At 42.7% G+C, this 19,362-nt stretch overlaps 1 protein-coding gene and 1 non-coding gene across 5 annotated transcripts in view; one reads left to right on the top strand and one right to left on the bottom strand.

Moving 5' to 3' along the window:
• Positions 1-19,362, bottom strand: part of ATP8B1 (ATPase phospholipid transporting 8B1) — a 158,347-nt gene that overhangs the window by 93,084 nt on the left and 45,901 nt on the right. The gene's annotated exons all lie outside the window — the stretch shown is intronic.
• Positions 13,241-13,347, top strand: LOC119620537 (U6 spliceosomal RNA). Its single transcript, XR_005237020.2, has one exon. It is a non-coding gene; the product is annotated as a U6 spliceosomal RNA (small nuclear RNA).

Below are 19,362 nucleotides of genomic sequence, written 5' to 3'. Positions count from 1 at the left end.
TGCCCACGGTGATTTAGCTCCTAGCTATTCAGGCGCTCTGCACACACATCCCAGCTCTGCGCTCTCTGTGGTGCAGTGAACGCATCGTGGATTCAGACTGGAATTCAGGCTCTGCCCAGGAAGCATCAGAGCCTGCTCCCACCCCCAACGTCACCTGCTTCCCTCCCTTCCCCACGCCTGCTAACAACATCATTAATCACAAGAAAACCCTAAGCAAAGGAAGAATTTGACAAGCAAAATCAATCAAACTTTGAGGTCCACCGGCAGATCGATCCCACGCTAATGAATTCTAAAATGTAAAATGCTTCCCAATGTATGCCACTGAAGAGTGAAGTGAGATCAATCATTATTTCCTAGGCGATTTTTGAGCTGGGCAACCTGGGAGTCACAGAGGTGAGCAAGAACTTGGGGTGGGTGGGAGAGAGATATGAAGGAACCAAAAGAAAAAACTCAGAGGCAGGAAAATGCAATGGAAAGGCCCAGCCCTAGTACAGCTGGGAGATGTGGGCGAAAGAGCAGAGCTGGGGAAAGGTCGTTTTGGAGTCACCTTCAAAAGTAAGGTGGCCCATGCAGCCTTGACAAGGCTTTATTCCAGGGAGTGAGAGGGCCCATGGAAGGTGTCTGCAAAAGAAAGAAATCTGATCTGCACAGCCTCATCTGACAGGGGGAAGAGTGTGAGTAGCAGGGAAGGTAAGATCCTGGGAGGGAGACTGTTCAAAAGTCACCCTGGAAACAGCATTTCCTCATCACAGTTTCTTCGCCTGGAACACCAAGTGGTTCCACCTTATTACCTCCACCATCACACTCAGCAACAACACTCAGTACGTGAATCTAACCACAGCAAGAAGAAACACAGGTCTGGGCCGAACGCGGTGGCTCACGCCTGCAATCCTAACACTTTGAGAGGCCAAGGCGGGCTGATTGCCTGAGGTCAGGAGTTTGACACCAGCCTGGTCAACATGGTGAAACCTCATCTGCACTTAAAATACAAAAATTAGCTGGGTATGGTGGTGTGTGCCTGTAGTCCCAGCTACTTGGGAGGCTGAGGCAGGAGAATCGCTTGAACCCAGGAGGCGGAGGTTGCAGTGAGCCAAGATCACGCCACTGCACTCCAGTCTGGGCGACAGAGTGAGACTCTGTACCAAAAAAATATATATATAAATAGAAAAAAGAAATACCGGCCTGAATTGGGGTGGTGGCAGCTAGAAAAATGTGCTTAAAATGAAGGCAGGGTGGGGCTGCCATTCTTTTGTCTAGAAAATGAAGGGAAAAAAAGTAAATAAAAGACTGGGCTGGTTCCCATAGGATAAGAATGCTGTAGTTCCCCAGATGTTTATTTTGGAGACTCCGCCTCAATCCACAGTGTACTTTTTATAGTAAATAATTAAAGTTACCAGGATAAAAGCCTTGTTATTTTTATATTCAAGCGTCATCCTTATTTGTTAGGGACAATGGTCTCATTTTTACCCCATTACTATTGACTCTATAATTAGGCTTTAAAGTTATATTCACATTTAAATAAAACAAAGTCATAGGAGCTTTATAATTGACAGCTACCTGGAAGCAAACCCTCCAGGGTAAAATAAGTCTGTCAAGCTGAATTCATTTTAATGTTAGAAGAGTCACCAAGCTATTAATACAAGGATTGCACCCCCGAAAGACATACGAATCATCATAGCTTTCTGGAACAAAATATAAACTTTGAAACTTTTGATCTACAGAGAGACAACTTATATTCCCCATCCAGACTCACTAGGAATGGTTTGTTTGAATGAAAAGGCAGTAGAAGAGGCAGATAAGTAAACAGAAATAATAAACACATAAAATGATACAATAAAAGATTACTCTTACTAGTAATCAAAGAATGGCAAGTTGATGAAAACATAGACACCATTTTATGCCTATTCAGTTGACGCTATTCAATATTTTCTTTTTCTTTTCTTTTTTTTTTTTTGAGAAAGAGTCTTGCTCTGTCGCCCAGGCTGGAGTGCAGTGGCACGATCTCGGCTCACTGCAAGTTCCGCCTCCCAGGTTCACGCCATTCTCCTGCCTCAGCCTCCCAAGTAGCTGGGACTACAGGTGCCCACCACCACACCCGGCTAATTTTTTGTATTTTTAGTAGAGATGGGGTTTCACCATGTTAGCCAGGATGGTCTCGATCTCCTGACCTTGTGATCTGCCCGCCTCAGCCTCCCAAAGTGCTGGGATTACAGGCATGAGCCACCATGCCCAGCTACTATTCAATATTTTCAGTGTCAGCAGTGGAGATGAATGAATCCTCACCCACCTTGCTACTGACCTTGAAATTAATATATACATTACTGATGGCAACGCTTTATGTACCCAAAACACTAAAGATATATTTGAAGCAATCACCTCATTTACAGAGCCTTTTCCAACAGGAACACTTCAATAAAAGGACTCTTACTTAAACTTTTTTTTTTTTGAGACAGAGTCTTGCTCTGTCACCCAGGCTGTAGTACAGTAGGGAGATCTCGGCTGACTGCAACCTCCGCCTCCCAGGCTCAAGCAATTCTCCTGCCTCAGCCTCCCAAGTAGCTGGGATTATATGCATGCACCACCATGCTTGACTAGTTTTTGTATTTATAGTAGAGACAGTGTTTCTCCATGTTGACAAGGTTGGTCTTAAACTCCTGACCTCAGGTGATCTGCCTGCCTCAGCCTCCCAAAATGCTGGGATTACAGGGCTGAGCCACCGCACCTGGCCACAAATTTTTTGATTGGCATCATTGGTTATAAAAAGCAGAAATGGAAACCACATGAGTGTCCAACAAGATCTCATGGTTTTACAATTTTTTTTTTTTTTTTTTTTTTTTTCTGACGCAGGGCCTTGCACTGTCACCCAGGCTGGAGTTCAGTGGCGTGATCATGGCTCACTGCAGCCTCAACCTCCTGGGCTTCAGCGATCCTCCCACCTCAGTCTCCCCAAGTAGCTGGGACCACAGGCACATGACACCACAACTGGCTAATATTTTGGGAACATTTTTGTAAAGACGAGGTTTCACTGCATTGCCCGGGCTGATCCCAAATTCCCAGCCTCAAGCAATCCTCCCACCTCAGCCTCCCAAGGTGTTGGGATTGTATGCATGAGCCATGACACCTGACCTACAAATTTTTATGTTTTAGTGTAGCTATTAAAAATAACAGCTATTTGTAATAACACTATGAGATCAAACATAGGAAATGTTTTACAGTATTAACCGTGGGGGTGAGGCAGAAATCAGAATTGTGTTCTATAACTGCAGCTTTGTAAATAATACGTTTGTTTTTAGAGCTAACATTTGCACTGAAAGATACATAATTCTCTGTGTGTTTTTCCTTCCAAAATAATCAGCAATTAATAATAGCTATCCACCCCCTATATCGAAACACTGCTGAGCAATTGCTCATATACTGGGTACATTTTGTGCAATTTTTACGGCACACACAAAAGGAAGGGCTTATCCTCATTTTGTGGGCTTAGAGAGGTTAGGTGACTTACTTCTCCAGGGTCACATATTGAGGTTTCTACTAGGTCTGTTTGTCCCCAGATCTCTTATGATTTGTCCCAGTGCTGTTCAAAGGGGGTGAAAAGTTGGATCAGGCGATTAGGATTATGCCCACTGATGCTTACAATTTTTTTTTTTTTTTTTTTTTTGAGACAGAGTCTCACTCTGTCACCCAGGCTGGAGTGCAGTGGTGCGATCTCTGCTCACTGCAACCTCCGCCTCCCTGGTTCAGGCAATTCTCTCCTGCCTCAGCCTCCTGAGTAGCTGGGATTACAGGTGCACGTCACCACGCTCAGTTACTTTTTGTATTTTTAGTAGAGACAGGGTTTAACTGTATTGTCCAGCCTGGTCTCAAACTCCTGACCTCAAGTGTTGCACCTGCCTTGACCTCCCAAAGTGCTGGGATTACAGGTGTGAGGCACTACCATGCCCGGCCACTGATACTTTCTTAATATCATTCTGTCTCTTTGTAAATGATTACTAAGACAAAAATGGTAGCATGGAAGTGGGTTCTTGGGACCCACTGTGCATGGTGCATGGAAGTGAGCTCAGAAGGGATGGTTTGCATGTCAAGGCAGAAGGGATGAAACTTGCCACATTTTGTCCCTTGTATTATATCTTTCCGGTACGTTAGTAAACAGAAGATTCCATATCCCTCCTAAGGATGGTGAGTTGCATGACATGTAGTCTGGGTCCACCTTTTCCTCCAAGAGCCCTTTCTGATCCTCAGCAAAGATCCCCAACCATTGCTTAGCACTAAGGACAATGGACCTTGAGTGCCCTGGAGAGGGGCCAGTGACAAAGACAGCTTGAAAAGTCAGTGGCCCTAGCCGGGCACAGTGGCTCACACCTATAATCCCAGCACTTTGGGAGGCCGAGATGGGTGGATCACCTGAGGTCAGGAGTTCAAGACCAGCCTGGCCAAACATGGTGAAACCCTATCTCTACTAAAAATACAAAAATTAGCTGGGCGTGGTGACAGGCACCTGTAATCCTAGCTACATGGGAGGCTGAGGCAGGAGAATTGCTTGAACCTGGAAGGCGGAGGTTGCAGTGAGCTGAGATCACACCACTGTACTCCAGTCTGGGTGACAAGAGCAAAACTCCGTCTCAAAAAAAAAAAGAAAGAAAAGTCAGTGGCTGTCCCTAGTGATCTGCATCCAAAGCTGTGGCTTAGCTGAAAATGCTAACAGATGCTCTTAAAATTCCCACATGGCACCTTTTCATATGTAAATGTCTGAAATTTCCAAATATTTATATGTAAACACGTTCCAAAGCTTAAACAGACACTAAGGTGACTGGCATATTAAGTATGATTAGGGTACTTACTTGGTATCTTTTCTAGATACTACCATGGTTTCCTGAACATCTAAGACTGGTCAACAGAGTCTTACCTCACATTCCATCTGAAGGTTAACACCTTTACAAATTCTGGGTCTGAGATATTTAATCACTGTCTCTTGTGCTGTATTTCAAGTCAGGTTAGAGTTCTCAACTTAGATTACAAACTCTTCCAAGGCAGCAGAGTTCACATCCTAAGTTTTTGACCAAGATTCTACTACAAACGTATGGTTAATATTTTATAGGTCCCTTGGAAATATTTGTATTTGGCTTGAAATATCTACAGAGCTTCCTACCAACAGTCAGCAATTCTATCTGTTCTGGCTTTCAGAGTTTGAACAGGTCAAATAAAAGGAATGTGTCCAAGCTTCTCCTACAAATCTGATCAGTTTAAGGACCCATGGTAAGACTTCTGATGTAAGGCTTCTGAAACTTCCCAGGAAGTTTTCCTAGGATGACGGTGTGTGCGTTTACAGAGAGCTAACTATGTGTTCTATGCATCAGGCTCTGCACTATGTGTTCGCATTAGCTTTGTTTGTTGAGGATCGAATTATTATCCCCATTCTACAGATAAAGAAACCTAACTGAGTAGATTGCAAAAATGTTCTCCCATTCTGTAGGTTGCCTGTTCACTCTGATGGTAGTTTCTTTTGCTGTGCAGAAGCCCTTTAGTTTAATTAGATCCCATTTGTCTATTTTGGCTTTTGTTGCCGTTGCTTTTCAATCATCCATTGATCCCAAGTAGTACCAATTTATTAGGAACAAGAAATGTGACCATATTATTTGTTCTGAAATTACAAATAGTGTCTTATATAAAATCATTAATAGCCCAGAAACAAAGTCAAAAATCAGTTAGACTGTATTGCAAGTTTCTAATATTAATCCTCAATAAAGATTTTTAGAAATCCAAAAAAAAAAGGAAACCTAACTGAGAGGTTAAGTTCTTTGCCCAAGGACATACGAGGGGTAACAGGAATAAAATCCCTTGGAGACATGCTGCCACAAGCCAAGGAACTTCCAGAAACTAGGAGAGAATCCTGAAACAGATCCTTCCCCAGCACCCTCACAGGGAAGAGGGCCCTTCAAAACCTTGATCTTGAACTTCTGGCTTCCAGATTTGTGATACAATAAACTTCTGTTCTTTAAGCTGCTCTATGTGTGGTACCTTGTTACAGCAGCCCCAGCTAACTAATATATGGCTTTAATGTGTAGCTTTAACATTGCAGAAGGCTTTTCAAATTCCTTAATTCCAACAAACAGAGGCTTCACAGTCAGGTACTGCAAATTTGTTACTTGATGTCTTTAAATTCTGAATCCACCTTTGCCAACGACTGTGTGCACAAAAGGAAAAACTGTGGTTACCTTTCGTAACAAGTTATATACATAAGACCTAAATGACCATGTTTTCTTTTCTCTCTTCTAATTACCCAAAGGTTAAGCATGCTGTTTTAAAGTTTAATTTAATTTGATTTAATTTTGCAGCTTACCCAGGTTTAAGAGTTATTTGCAGAGAATAACCAGAAGGAACTGCGACTGGTGCTTAATGCAAATAAGGCCAGGCTGCTGAACTAGGGATGACTCATGCAGGCCTTGTGCAAACATCTATTCTGATTTGCATTTAAGAGAAAAGGTACACCTGTAAAAGTATCCAACATGTATTAAAACATCTTCGAAATGTTTTGGAGTTTTAAAGAAGTGCCCATTAAAGACGTTTTCTGCTCCACCTCTTAAAAAAAGCATGACCCCAGGAAAAATGCTAATGTATTCTAGAACGTTTTCTGCTGTGATATTTTCTCCTCCCAACCAATGTTTGCTTCCCCTTTAAAATCTCTGTGTACTTTCATGGGTGCAGTAGCACATGGTGATGAGGGCTTGGGTTTGATTGAGTAATGCTCACCCCATCTCCAGTCCCTGCCCCACAGAGGCAAGTAGTACAGAGAATATATATACATGATTCTGACATAAAATACAATGTAAAGCCAACCAAAATGTTTGCATATTTTTTGCTTTTCCACATTCCCCCTTCTCCATAGACCTAGATGTCAATCAACCTGCATCTCCTATAAAGAGAAAATGACTTTCTTGAATGCAACTGGACTCCAGTGATAAAGAAAACAATCCTCTTTAACTTTATTGTTATCAAACTACTATTTATGACTTTTATCTTACTCAATTAATGCTATTATAAGCTCTTATATATTCAACATGTTATTAACCTGAAAACTTACCCCCAAATTAACCTGATTTAGGTGAAGACTCCCTATAGAACTCTGAGTTGAGTCAGGAAGATTGATCCATTATTTAGGAAACAGAGCTCACTGTCATTGTCCCCTGTAGGTCTGGGGACAAAGCAAGCTCTGGCTGAATTGTCTAGGGGATTCTCTCCCTTCCAGCAAACTCATCTCCTTCCTACCCCACCTCCACTCTTGTGAGCAAACCCTCGGCTGTCCATCAATAAATCAATGCCAGGGATAAATTCCCAACAATAGCAAATCTAACTGGTCTGAACTTGATATTTTAACACATTGATCCTCCTGACTTCCCAGAGCTCTTTTTAAAAAGAAAGGAAAGAAAATGGAATTAGTGTAAGAATAGAGAGAAGAACATTAAGGATAAACTAGGGGTTTAGGGCCAGGGGCAGTGGCTCACACCTGTAATCTTAGCACTTTGGGAGGCCAAGTTGGGAGGATCACTTGAGGTCAGGAGTTTGAGACCAGCCTGGCCAACACAGTGAATCCCCATCTCTACTAAAAATACAAAAATTTGCCGGGCATGGTGGCGTGAGCCTGTAATCCCAGCTACTTGGGAGGCTGAAGTATGAAAATCCCTTGAACCTGGGAGGTGAAGGTTATGGTGAGCCAAGATCATGCCACTGCACTCCAGCCTGGGCAGCACAAATGAGACTCCATCTCAAAAAAAAAAAAAAAAAAAAGAAAAAAAAAAAGAAAAGAAAAGAAAGAAAGAAAGACAGAATAAACTAGGGGTTTAAATAGTCCCTAAATCAGCAGTCAGAAATAAATCAGGAGTACCTGCACACTGCACAACTCAAAGAAAATTACTGAAAAGCCTTTAAATGTCACATGGATTTGAACTTTACTATTAGATATCTGGGGCTAATTAACATATTTTCCAAGATGTTTTAAAAGCGCTCTGAATAGACTGCGCTCTGGATTTATATGATGCCATCCTTTCAAATATTTCAGTGTTGTGACATAGGTTCTTTTACAGTATTCATCAGTGAAAAACTGGGCTACACTCAAGACCAAAAGCTGGTGTTTGGGCCACAAAACAGGTCACCTCCAAGTGCTCCTCAGCTAGGCCTGCCTCGCATGTCTGCTCCTAGGCACGTTCTGGCTATGGCCCCACCCATCCTCAAAGTCCAGCCTACTCTTTTCCTCCTTCGTCTTTTTTTTTTTTTTTTTTGAGACGGAGTCTCGCTCTGTCGCCCAGGCTGGAGTGCAGTGGCCGGATCTCAGCTCACTGCAAGCTCCGCCTCCCGGGTTCACGCCATTCTCCTGCCTCAGCCTCCTGAGCAGCTGGGACTACAGGCGCCCGCCACCTCGCTGGGACTACAGGCGCCCGCCACCTCGCCCGGCTAGTTTTTTTGTATTTTTTTAGTAGAGACGGGGTTTCACCGCGTTAGCAAGGATGGTTTCGATCTCCTGACCTCGTGATCCGCCCGTCTCGGCCTCCCAAAGTGCTGGGATTACAGGCTTGAGTCACCGCGCCCGGCCCCTCCTTCATCTTAAGAGATCTGTCTACAGTGAATTTGTGTCTTAGTTTTCCAAAGCTCAAACCTCACGCACAGAAACAATGTTGCACTAACCATGACAGCTAACTCTGTGCATGTGTCACATGAGTATTTAAATATTATCAATGTTTGGCTTGGGCATGGTGGCTCACGCCTGTAATCCGAGCATTTTGGGAGGCCAAGGCGGGTGGAACACTTGAGACCAGGACTTCGAGACCAGGCTGGCCAACATGGTGAAACCCTGTCTCTACTAAAAATACAAAAAGTTTAGCCGGGTGTGGTGGCGCACACCTGCTGTAATCCCAGCTACTTGGGAGTCTGAGGCACAAGAATCGCTTGAGCCCAGGAGGCAGAGGTTGCAGTGAGGAGAGATTGTGCCACCGCACTTCAGCCTGGGTGTGAGAGCAAAACTATCTCAAAAAATAAAATAGAATAAGAAAATAAATATTATCAATGCATGTTATGGTGTAAACATTAATAATTTAGGCTATCAATAAGGAATTTTGGGTTGTGCCTGTGGCTCACACCTGTAACCCAGCACTTTGGGAGGCCAAAGCAGGAGGATCACATGAGCTTAGAAGACCAGGCTGGGCAGTATGGTGAAACCACAGCTCTACAAAAAAATGTAAAAATTAGCAGGGCACGGTGGTGTAGCTGTAGTCCCAATTACTTGGGCGGCTGAGGGAGGAGTATCACTTGATCCCAGGAGGCAGAGGTTTCAGTGAGCCAAGATACTGTCTCAAAAAAATAAAAAAAATAAATAAAAAAGGGAATTTAGTTTGCTGTCTGGACCAAACACAAAATACAATTACACTCACCATATTCTGAAATCAGAATCAAGGACTCTCAAGAAACGGCTTCCATAGGTCAAATGGGGATCTGCAAGGCTTTCAAATTATCTTCAAAATCTATTTGATAGACATTTCTGTTGTGCTTCATTATGGAAATTACTAGATTTTCATACATGCCTTAGAACTTGGAGAGGCTCTATCTGCTCTGACCCTGCCCATTGCAGGCCCCACCCTAGCTCCAGCCACCTTCTGCCCCCTCACAAGTACACTCACAAGGGCAACTAGGCACCTTCATTCCTTTTCCAGGTCCTCAAATCCCAATGTAATGGCTTTATCATTTGTACTTTAACAACTTACTGCCTGAACCATTCTTTGCATTATGGCTTGTACTGTGGTTGTTTTTCTTTCTAACAGAGTAAAAATCCAAAGGTGCAGGCAAGGCATGGTAGCTCATGCCTATAATCCCAGCACTTTGGAGGGCCAAGGTGGGCAGATTGCTTCAACTCAGGAGTTCAAGACCAGCCTGGGCAACATGGCGAAACTCCATCTCTACAAAAAAATACAAATGGCGCACACCTGTGGTCCCAGCTACTTGGGAGGCTGAGGTGGGAGGATTGTTTGACCTCAGGAGGCAGAGGTTGCAGTGAGCCATGATTGCACCATTACACTCCACCCTGGGCAACAGAGTGAGACCCTGTCTCAAATAATAATAATAATAATGATAATCTAAAGGTGCAAGACCATTGGCTATTCCTCTTATTTCTCAAGTGGGGCAGAATCAAGAGATGGTTAAAGGCTCCTGTCTGAGGACAGACAGACAGGGGATGAAATCCTAGCTCTAAGGCCTACCACCTGCAGAAGCTTGGGAAAAATATTCTTACTAAGCTCCCACTTCTCCATTTATAACATGAAGATAATGGTTACCTTACAGGGTCCTCGTGAAGCTTAATCTTGATCCCATGTAAAGCCCTTAGCAGTGGGCACAGTATGTGGCCCCAGATATCCACTTAGTGAGGCATTCCGGTGATGCATTTCATCAGAAATTCAGTAAGACACATAGATATAATTCATAATATTTCCTCCTTCAATAAAACTTAGTTTATTATTAACTATTGTAAACCTGAAACATCAGGGAACTTAAGTTTTCAAGTGAAAAACAGAGTAGGAAAACAATAAAAACCTTTATAATTGCACTTCACAGCTTGCAAAAGCTTTTCACATACCATTAACATATTATCTATAAAGCATCATTGAAAAGTAGATTATTTTCATTTTATTCTCTGCAACAGCTCCATTGTCCAAAACAGCATGTAACACACAGTAGACCTTTCATAAAGAACTACCAAATGTAGAATCGAGCTCAGAGTTCAAGGCTGTATCCAGATTCTCAGAAATGATAAGATGTAGAGGAACCAGAACAAGATCTTAGCATCTGAATCCAAATCCTGCATCCTTTTCCCTCAATCACACTGTCTCCTGCCCCCAGGGTAAGGTTTCACAGAACTGTAATTATTTAAGACATTCTATATTTTCTAGATGACAGTAACTTCAAGATAAGTGGAGTGCTTAAAAAACCCCGATTAAACAACAACAAAAAAAGATCACTCTTGTGTCAACAAGGGAAGAGATAGCCAGTAATATAACTACTTTGATACACATTTTTGCTTTCCTCAAAGTACACTCAGCAAACCACCTTGATCATGGTATGAACAAGTGAAACAAACCAAATTTCAAAACCAGGTTGAATGGAAAGATGCATTGGTTGAACTTGCTTGGAAATAATATGAAGAGAGAGGAAGTGGACAGGTCTATAGATAAAAACAACATTGGCCTTTGCCATGAACAAGGGGGTTCATTTTCCTATTTCTACATACATTTGAAATCTTTCTAAATCAAAACAATGCCAATAACAACAACAACAAAAACTCTCCTTCAAATAAACCAGTGTATTAACATTAGGTCACCATTGTATAAGGCACATGTGTACTAATCACTAACACAGGCTCTGAAGGGAACACATGCTTTGTGCAGCCATTGGCTCCATCTTGAAAACTCAGATATTAAAGAATTTTTTCATAGACAGTTAGGAGGAGATTATTTTAAAAAATGAAATATAGGTCGGGCACAGTGGCTCATGCCTGTAATCCCAGTGCTTTGGGAGGCTGAAGCAGATGGATCACCTAAGGTCAGGAGTTCATGACCAGCTTGGTCAACATGGTGAAACCCCATCTCTACTAAAAATACAAAAATTAGCTGGTTGTAGTGGCACACTCCTGTAGTCCCAGCTACTCGGGAGGCTGAGGTAGGAGAATTGCTTGAACCTGGGAGGCGGAGGTTTCAGTGAGCCAAGATCACACCACTACACACCACCCTGGGCTACAGACAGAACAAGACTCTGTCTCAAAAAAAAAAAAAAAAAAAAAAAAAAAAAAAAGAGAGATACACTTGAATATTTAATAAAATGAAAATGTTATAGAAAACTATGTTTTATGAGTTGGGGCATTTGCATTGGACTTGAGGCATATTTGCTCTTTGGTTAAACAGGAATATTTAGCATTTACTTGTTTTTTTTGTACATTACAATTTTTTTCTTTTAAGAATCAGTTTCGGCCTGGCACAGTGGCTCACGCCTGTAATCCTAGCACTTCGGGAACCTGAGGCAGGTGGATCACTTGAAGTTAAGAGTTTGAGACCAGCCTGGCCAACATGGTAAAACACTGTCTCCACTAAAAATGCAAAACTTAGCCAGGCATGGTGGCACATGCTTGTAATCCCAGCTACTCAGGAGGCTGAGGCAGGAGAATTGCTTGAACCCTGGAGGGGGAGGTTGCAGTATGCCAAGATCACACCACTGCACTCCAGCCTGGGTGACAGAGTGAGACTCTGTCTCAAAAAAAAAAAAAAAAAAAAAAGATTATGAAGTACTATTGCTGTTCCTCAGTTTATCATCTGTAAAATGAATAAACACAATAGCAGCTGCCTTTTACAGCTGCTGTGAGGATAAAATGATTCAATATATGGAAAGCTCTGGAATAGGGCTTGATCCAAAGGAAGTCTTAGTAAATATTAGCTGTTGTTATTCTTGTGTGAGAGAACTAAATACTAGGAGAAGAAACACATCACCAAATTGACACTTCAGGGACAGCTGAGAAGTTACTACAGCCCACGCCGGGGCTCAAATTTACTTTCGTGTGTTGAATCATTAATAGCAAGGGAAATACCTAACTCGTAACCTACTGTGCTCAGGCCACAGGAAAATGTCACCCTAGTAGTGAGAGAGACATTAAATATTTTACTCTACCAGCTGCTCAGAGCAAAGCAGCCTGGGGTGTATCCATTACTGCCTGTTTCAGATCTCCTGAAACATGTCACAAACCCCAAACTCTGGAATTTCGAATATAATATGAACAAAGCATCTTAGAGTTGGTATCTTTGCATAGTGAGTAAATGTGGGATTTTTCAGAATGATAAAGTGTTTTTGTTTATGGTGTTTGTTTTTCTGAGAAATAGAAATTGTCTTTATATCTGACACCTCTGCCACAATATCCAGTGTATATCTTGCCAGTAAGAGACACATTACACCGGCCAGGCTAAAATAGTCTCAGGTCGTTTACCAACAATGTGTAATTGTGCATTGGAGAACCCAGAGCTGAACGTATTCATATATTCATGTTACACTCCATCAGAATTGCCTTATTAAATGGTTCTAATGCTAGCATCCTACATAAATGGTAAAATTCATGCATTATATAACAACATCAACATTTGGGAAGGGAAAGATTATAACAGACGCTGAATCTTTTAATTTTTTCTCTACCAAGACAAAAAAAAAAAAAAATCCTTGATATGTGCTTGCTTCGGCAGCACATATACTAACATTGAAATAATGTAGACAAGATTAGCATGGCCTTTGCGCAAGGATGACAAAAAAATTCATGAAGCATTCCATTTGTAGAAATAAAAAAAAAAACTAAAACCCTTGATAAAATGTCCTGTGGTTTTGACAGTTTCACATTGACTGCTTAATTAAGTTAATTCTTGATTATGTATGTTGACTGACCGATGTAGTCATTATCGGTGAATCCCAGGCTGGTCTCCCTTTCTGGTCAGCTGCCTGGCCTCACCTAAGTTTACATAGGCAAACTCCCAAAGGGAACTTTTAACTTTTAACTGTTTAAAAAGCAGTTAGAGGTGGTCAGTATTCTAATTGTTTCCAGGTCTTGAAAACAGAGAATCCCATATTCTCTCCTGTTCTCTACAGAGTCACAACAGTGCAATTCCAATTCAATTCAGTCCCCAGCCATAACATAATTAACAGTGCAGCACTGCCAGGCACAGACAGATGAGGAGGGCTTGCGTGCGCCCAGACACCAGGCTCCCTGCTGAACCATTTGAGCTTAAGTTACGTAGTTCATTATCCCCCTTTACCCCTAAATACTTCAGGGATAGTCTCACACATTCTCTTACATAACCACCGTAGAATTACCAACTTTAGACAATTTAACATTAACAATAACATTCACAGTTATCTAATAGTCTGATTTTGTCACTGACCCAATGATGTCAGTTATAGTATTATTTTTTCTCCAGCACAGGATCCAGTCTAGAATCAGGTGTTACTTTAAGTAGCCATGCCCTTTAATCTGAAACATTTCCACAACATATATATATATATATATTTGAGACTGAGTTTAGCTCTATCTCCCAGGCTGGAGTGCAGTGGCACGATCTTGGCTCACTGCAACCTCCACCTCCCAAGTTCAAGCTATTCTTGTGCCTCAGCCTCCCAAGTAGCTGGGATTACAGGTGGCCGCCACCATGCCCAACTAATTTTTATATTTTTAGTAGAGACAGGGTTTTACCATGTTGGCCAGGCTGGTCTCTAACTCCTGACCGCAGGCAATCTGACCACCTTGGCCTCTGAAGGGGTGGCCTGCCCCTCCAGACCTGTGGGCGTTTCTCGTTAGGTGGAACTAGAGACTTGAGAAAATAAATGAGACATAGAGACAAAGTATAGAGAAAGAAAACGTGGGCCCAGGGGACCGGCGCTCAGCACACAGAGGACATGCGCTGGCACCAGTCTCTGAGTTCCCTCAGTATTTATTGATCATTATCTTTACCATCTTAGAAAAGGGAAGTGGCAGGATAATAGGATCATAGTAGGGAGAAGGTCTGCAGAAAGACGTATGAATAAAGATCTCTGTGATATAAGTTTAAGGAAAAGTGCTGTGCCTTGATATCCACATGTAAACATCTCCATAAACCTTTTTAGTGCATAAAGAGCAGCATTGCCACTAGCACGTCCCACCTTGGGTTTGGGGGTAGGGTCACAGATTAACGGCATCTCAAATACAGAACAAAATGGAGTCTCTTATGTCTACTTATTTCTATGTAGACACAGTAACAGTCTGATCTCTCTTTCTTTTCCCCACAGGCCTCCCAAAATACTGAGATTACAGGCGTGAGCCACCGCGCCCAGCCTCCACAACTTGTATTTGTCATTTACAACACTGACATTAAAAGATTATGATATTCCTTCTCTCTCTCTCTCTCTCTCTCTTTAAACAGAACCTCCCACCTTTGGGCTTTCTCGGTCATTTCTTTGGGATTGAATTCAAGGTCTCTGTTCTTGCTGGAACATCACATAGGTGATGCTGTGTCCTTTCAGATGTGACATCTGGAGGCACATGAGGTCTCCGCCCCTTGTCGGTGATTGCATTTTGATTTTATACTTTGGTCATGTGGTCAACGTGTTGTTTGATTTCTCCACTGTATATATTTTTTGAACTTGTAATTTGTGGGGAGACACTTTTTTTAAGACATCGCAAATGTCCTGTTCCTTATCACAATTTCCTCCTAAACGTGACATTCATGGACGGTACTCCCCTGATCCAGTCTCTACTACAATGGCCATGAAAGGACGATTTCACAGCACCCATTCCCTCCACGCATATTAGTCAGCCTGGGCATGCTGCTGTAAGCATAGCCTCCCTACTTTCCGCTTATTAGTTAGTAATCAATATGGATGTGTAAATTCCTATTTTTTTTCCAGTGGCATATAATTCCTTACTGTCCATAATTATTTTGGTGTCCACATGGTCCCTGGTTTGGCCAATAAAAGCACTTTCAAGCTAGCACCTGTGTCCTTGTGACAGGCTCCCGTTATTCTTTCAGCATGTCCATACCGTGTGACAATAACAAGATGTTCCAGGCTCAAGTTGTACCTCTCCTGCCCCAGCCTGTAATCAGCCATTTCTTCCGGTAGCCCTGGTTCCTTTGAATGGGAAATTATAACAGAGACCAAGATCTTGGCACTTGATGTGCTTGTTACTAGTGGGGTGGCTTTGCTTCTTGGTCCTTTGGTGGACAAGCTAAGTAAAAAATATATATACACACACACACACATATACACTTATGCACACACACACGCTACATGGGAATGCTTATACATGCATGCATTTCAGAAATCAGTTCATACCTATTCCTCCAATTCCAATTGATTCCCACAATGTTCTTTTCCCCCATCTCCCATTTCGTATCTATATGTTCCTTCTTTCTCAGTGAGAACCCTGGCTCTCCAAAACAATAACTCATTTGCTCAGTGCTAAAATACATCTAAACCTGTTTCAGAGTTGCTTTGCCAGTATCACTACATAAAGTATACCGTAAGAGTTTAACATTTCTTTGCAAGTGTCCCTCATCACCCAACTTTAGACAAGATGGAGCATACACCATAGAATACTGTGACAAGATGGAGCATATATCATAGAATACTGTGCTCATAGCTCCCTGGATTATTTCTGTTTTTCCCCTCTTCACTGTGGTTATGGAATTCATTTGAAATACAGTTGGGTTTCTTCATTTCATGTTGCTCTCAGTTTTAGAGTTTCTCCTATCCCTATTATATATATACTGATATTTAAATATAACTTAAAAGAATAGGGATGGGGGTCTCACTATGTGGCTCAGGCTGGTCTTGAGTGGGAGGAGCATTTGGTCCTCAGCTCAAACAATCCTCCCACCTCAGTCTCCCGAAGAGCTGAGATTATAGGCATGAGCCACCGAGTCTGGCCCCATCCTTGATTTAAATTTATGTTTGAATATGTAGGACATAGGCTCCCCAAAGTCAAAACTATGCAAAAGGGTGTCTTAGAAAAGTAACCTTCCTCACATAATCCCTTCTCCTTGTTCCCAGCCACCCTTTGTTGGTAATCGACTTTACTGTTTTCTGTTTATCCTTTCTGTGTGTTCTATAAAGATAAGAAGATAGGCCAGGCACGGTGGCTCACTCACTCCTGTAATCCCAGCACTTTGGGAGGCTGAGGCAGGTGGATCACCTGAGGTCAGGAGTTTGAGACCAGCCTGACTAACATGGAGAAACCTTGTCTCTACTAAAAAAAAAAAAAAATACAAAATTAGCCGGGTATGGTGGCGCATGCCTGTAATCCCAGCTACTTGGGAGGCTGAGGCAGGAGAATCGCTTGAACTCGGGAGGCAGAGGCTGTGGTGAGCCAAGATTGTGCCATTGCACTCCAGCCTGGGCAACAAGAGCAAAAAAAAAAAAAAAAAAAAACGAAGATAGTTATATTTTTCCATATGTTTCCTTTTTTCTTTTACAAAAGTAGAATATATATGTTCTTTTGCACTTTGCTTTTTCCACTTAGCAATATCTCCTATAATCACTAGAAGTCACTTCTCAGGCAACTGTTTGCAAGTAGAGAAATATTTATGTCTTATGTCTGTGTATAAACCATTTTCCTGGAAAACTTTTTAAAGAAATCCATAGGCCGGTCACGGTGGCTCATGCCTGTAATCCCAGCACTTTGGGAGGCTAAGGCGGGAGAATCACGAGGTCAAGAGATTAAGACCATCCTGGCCAACATGGTGAAACCCCATCTCTACTAAAAATACAAAAATTAGCCGGGCGTGGTGGCGTGCCCCTGTAGTCCCAGCTACGTGGGAGACTGAGGCAGGAGAATCACTTGAACCTGGGAGGTGGAGGTTGCAATGAGCTGAGATGGCGCCACTGCACTCCGGCCTGGGCAACAGAGTGAGACTCCATCTCAAAAAAAAAAAAAAAAAGAAATCCATAGATCCCACCATGGCTTGCTTCCCTTTCTTTCTCTGTTTTCCAAGACAGAAGTCTTCATCTACCACCCTAAGTCCTTAAAGTCTAGCTTTTCTTAACTGCGGTAAATTACTGCAGTAAATTTATCAACCTCTAGGCAAGATACTTATGACTCCAGGGACCTTCCCTAGGCAAAATTTCAATCTAAGGTGGTAGCTCCAATAGTAGCAACTAAGTAAATACTCACTGAAAATTTTTCAGAAAATCACCTTGTGAACCTTTAATCCCTGACAGATAATCTGGTAACTCATGGCAAGTGGTTATCAAAGAAACCAGGAAGGGCTGGGCGTGGTGGCTCATGGCTGTAATCCCAGCACTTTGGGAGGCCGAGGCAGGCAGATCATGAGGTCAGGAGATGGAGACCATCCTGACTAACACAATGAAACCCCATTTCTACTAAAAATACAAAAAAAAATTAGCCGGGCATGGTGGTGGGAGCCTGTAGTCCCAGCTACTCTACTCGGGAGGCTGAGGCAGGAGAATGGTGTGAACCCGGGAAGCGGAGCTTGCGGTGAGCAAAGATTGCGCCACTGCACTCCAGCCTGGGCAACAGAGTGAGACTCAGTCTTAAAAAAAAAAAAAAAAAGAGGTATTTGGATGACTCAGAACAGGCCACCATCGCTGTCAGGAAACTTCTAGTCCTGCCCCGTGCAAGCCAACTGCCAACTGCAGCTTCATTGTCTCTGACTGGCAGTTCCTACCACTCTCCTACCATTCCCATCATGTAGGAGAGCTGCTAGGAGGTCCACTCACTTTGTCACTAGCACCCAAGTTCAAAGGCACTAGAAAGAAGCTATCACTCCAAACCCTCTACACACCAGCAAGAAGGAGGTTGGTACTGCAGTATCTGGATATTCCAAGTTGGCCAATCTCTCCAAATCTCTCCAATATACAAAGATCGGGGGGGGAAAATGACTAAAAATTATCCTCCCACATAGTGATTTTAATTCCCGGTAGAAAGCCAAAGATGAATTCAGTACAGTAACATCATGATTAACAAAGTCTCAGGATTAACATTGCATAAACACAATCACTCGAGGATAATGCCTGGGTGGATGAGATACTTGAGTAGCTTCTGCTTCTACCTGTCCTAGATCCAGCAGAGGGAAAGGGCCTGACCCTAAGGCCCTGCCAGCTGGGAACAGAGCCTGCAGCCCCAGAGATGCCTGAGGAACCCCCTCTGTGGCCAGCCCATCTCCACCTTCGCCTTGCTCTTCCACCTTCACCAAACTGAACATGGTTTCTTCTAAGGGAAAGAGCAGTTAGTGGCTTCCACAAGATCCAGTCTAAGAGTAATGCACCTTCTGGCACTTAACCCGAACCTCCTGCAACCTCTTCTCATCTTCATGAAGCTTCTGACAAGGAAATGTGGCTATACTATATCCTCCTCTTTGTTCACCAAGGTAATAAGGAAGATACTTTTTATTTTTTTATTTAAGATGGAGTTGGTTGGGTGCGGTGGCTCACGCCTATAATTCCAACACCTTGGGAGGCCAAGGTGGGTGGATTATGAGGTCAGGGGCTGGAGAGCAGCCTGACCAACATGGTGAAACCCCGTCTCTACTAAAAATACAAAAATTAGCCAGGCATGGTGGTGCGCACCTGTAGTCCCAGCTACTCCAGGAGGCTGAGGCACGAGAATCGCTTGAACCCAGGAGGCAGAGGTTGCAGTGAGCCGAGATTGCACCACCGCCCTCCAGCCTGAGCGACAGAGTGAGACTCTGTCTCAAAAAACAATAAAATAAAATAAAATAAAATGAAGCCTTGGATGGAGTGCAAACTGTCTGAGAAATCCTTTGAGAGTGTGTGGTAGTAGGAATATGAAGTAGATAAACCGGCTAT

The sequence above is a fragment of the Chlorocebus sabaeus genome, chromosome 18, assembly GCF_047675955.1.
Source record: "Chlorocebus sabaeus isolate Y175 chromosome 18, mChlSab1.0.hap1, whole genome shotgun sequence".
Taxonomy (NCBI): Eukaryota; Metazoa; Chordata; class Mammalia; order Primates; family Cercopithecidae; genus Chlorocebus; species Chlorocebus sabaeus.
This window is presented reverse-complemented; position numbering and strand designations above follow the sequence as displayed.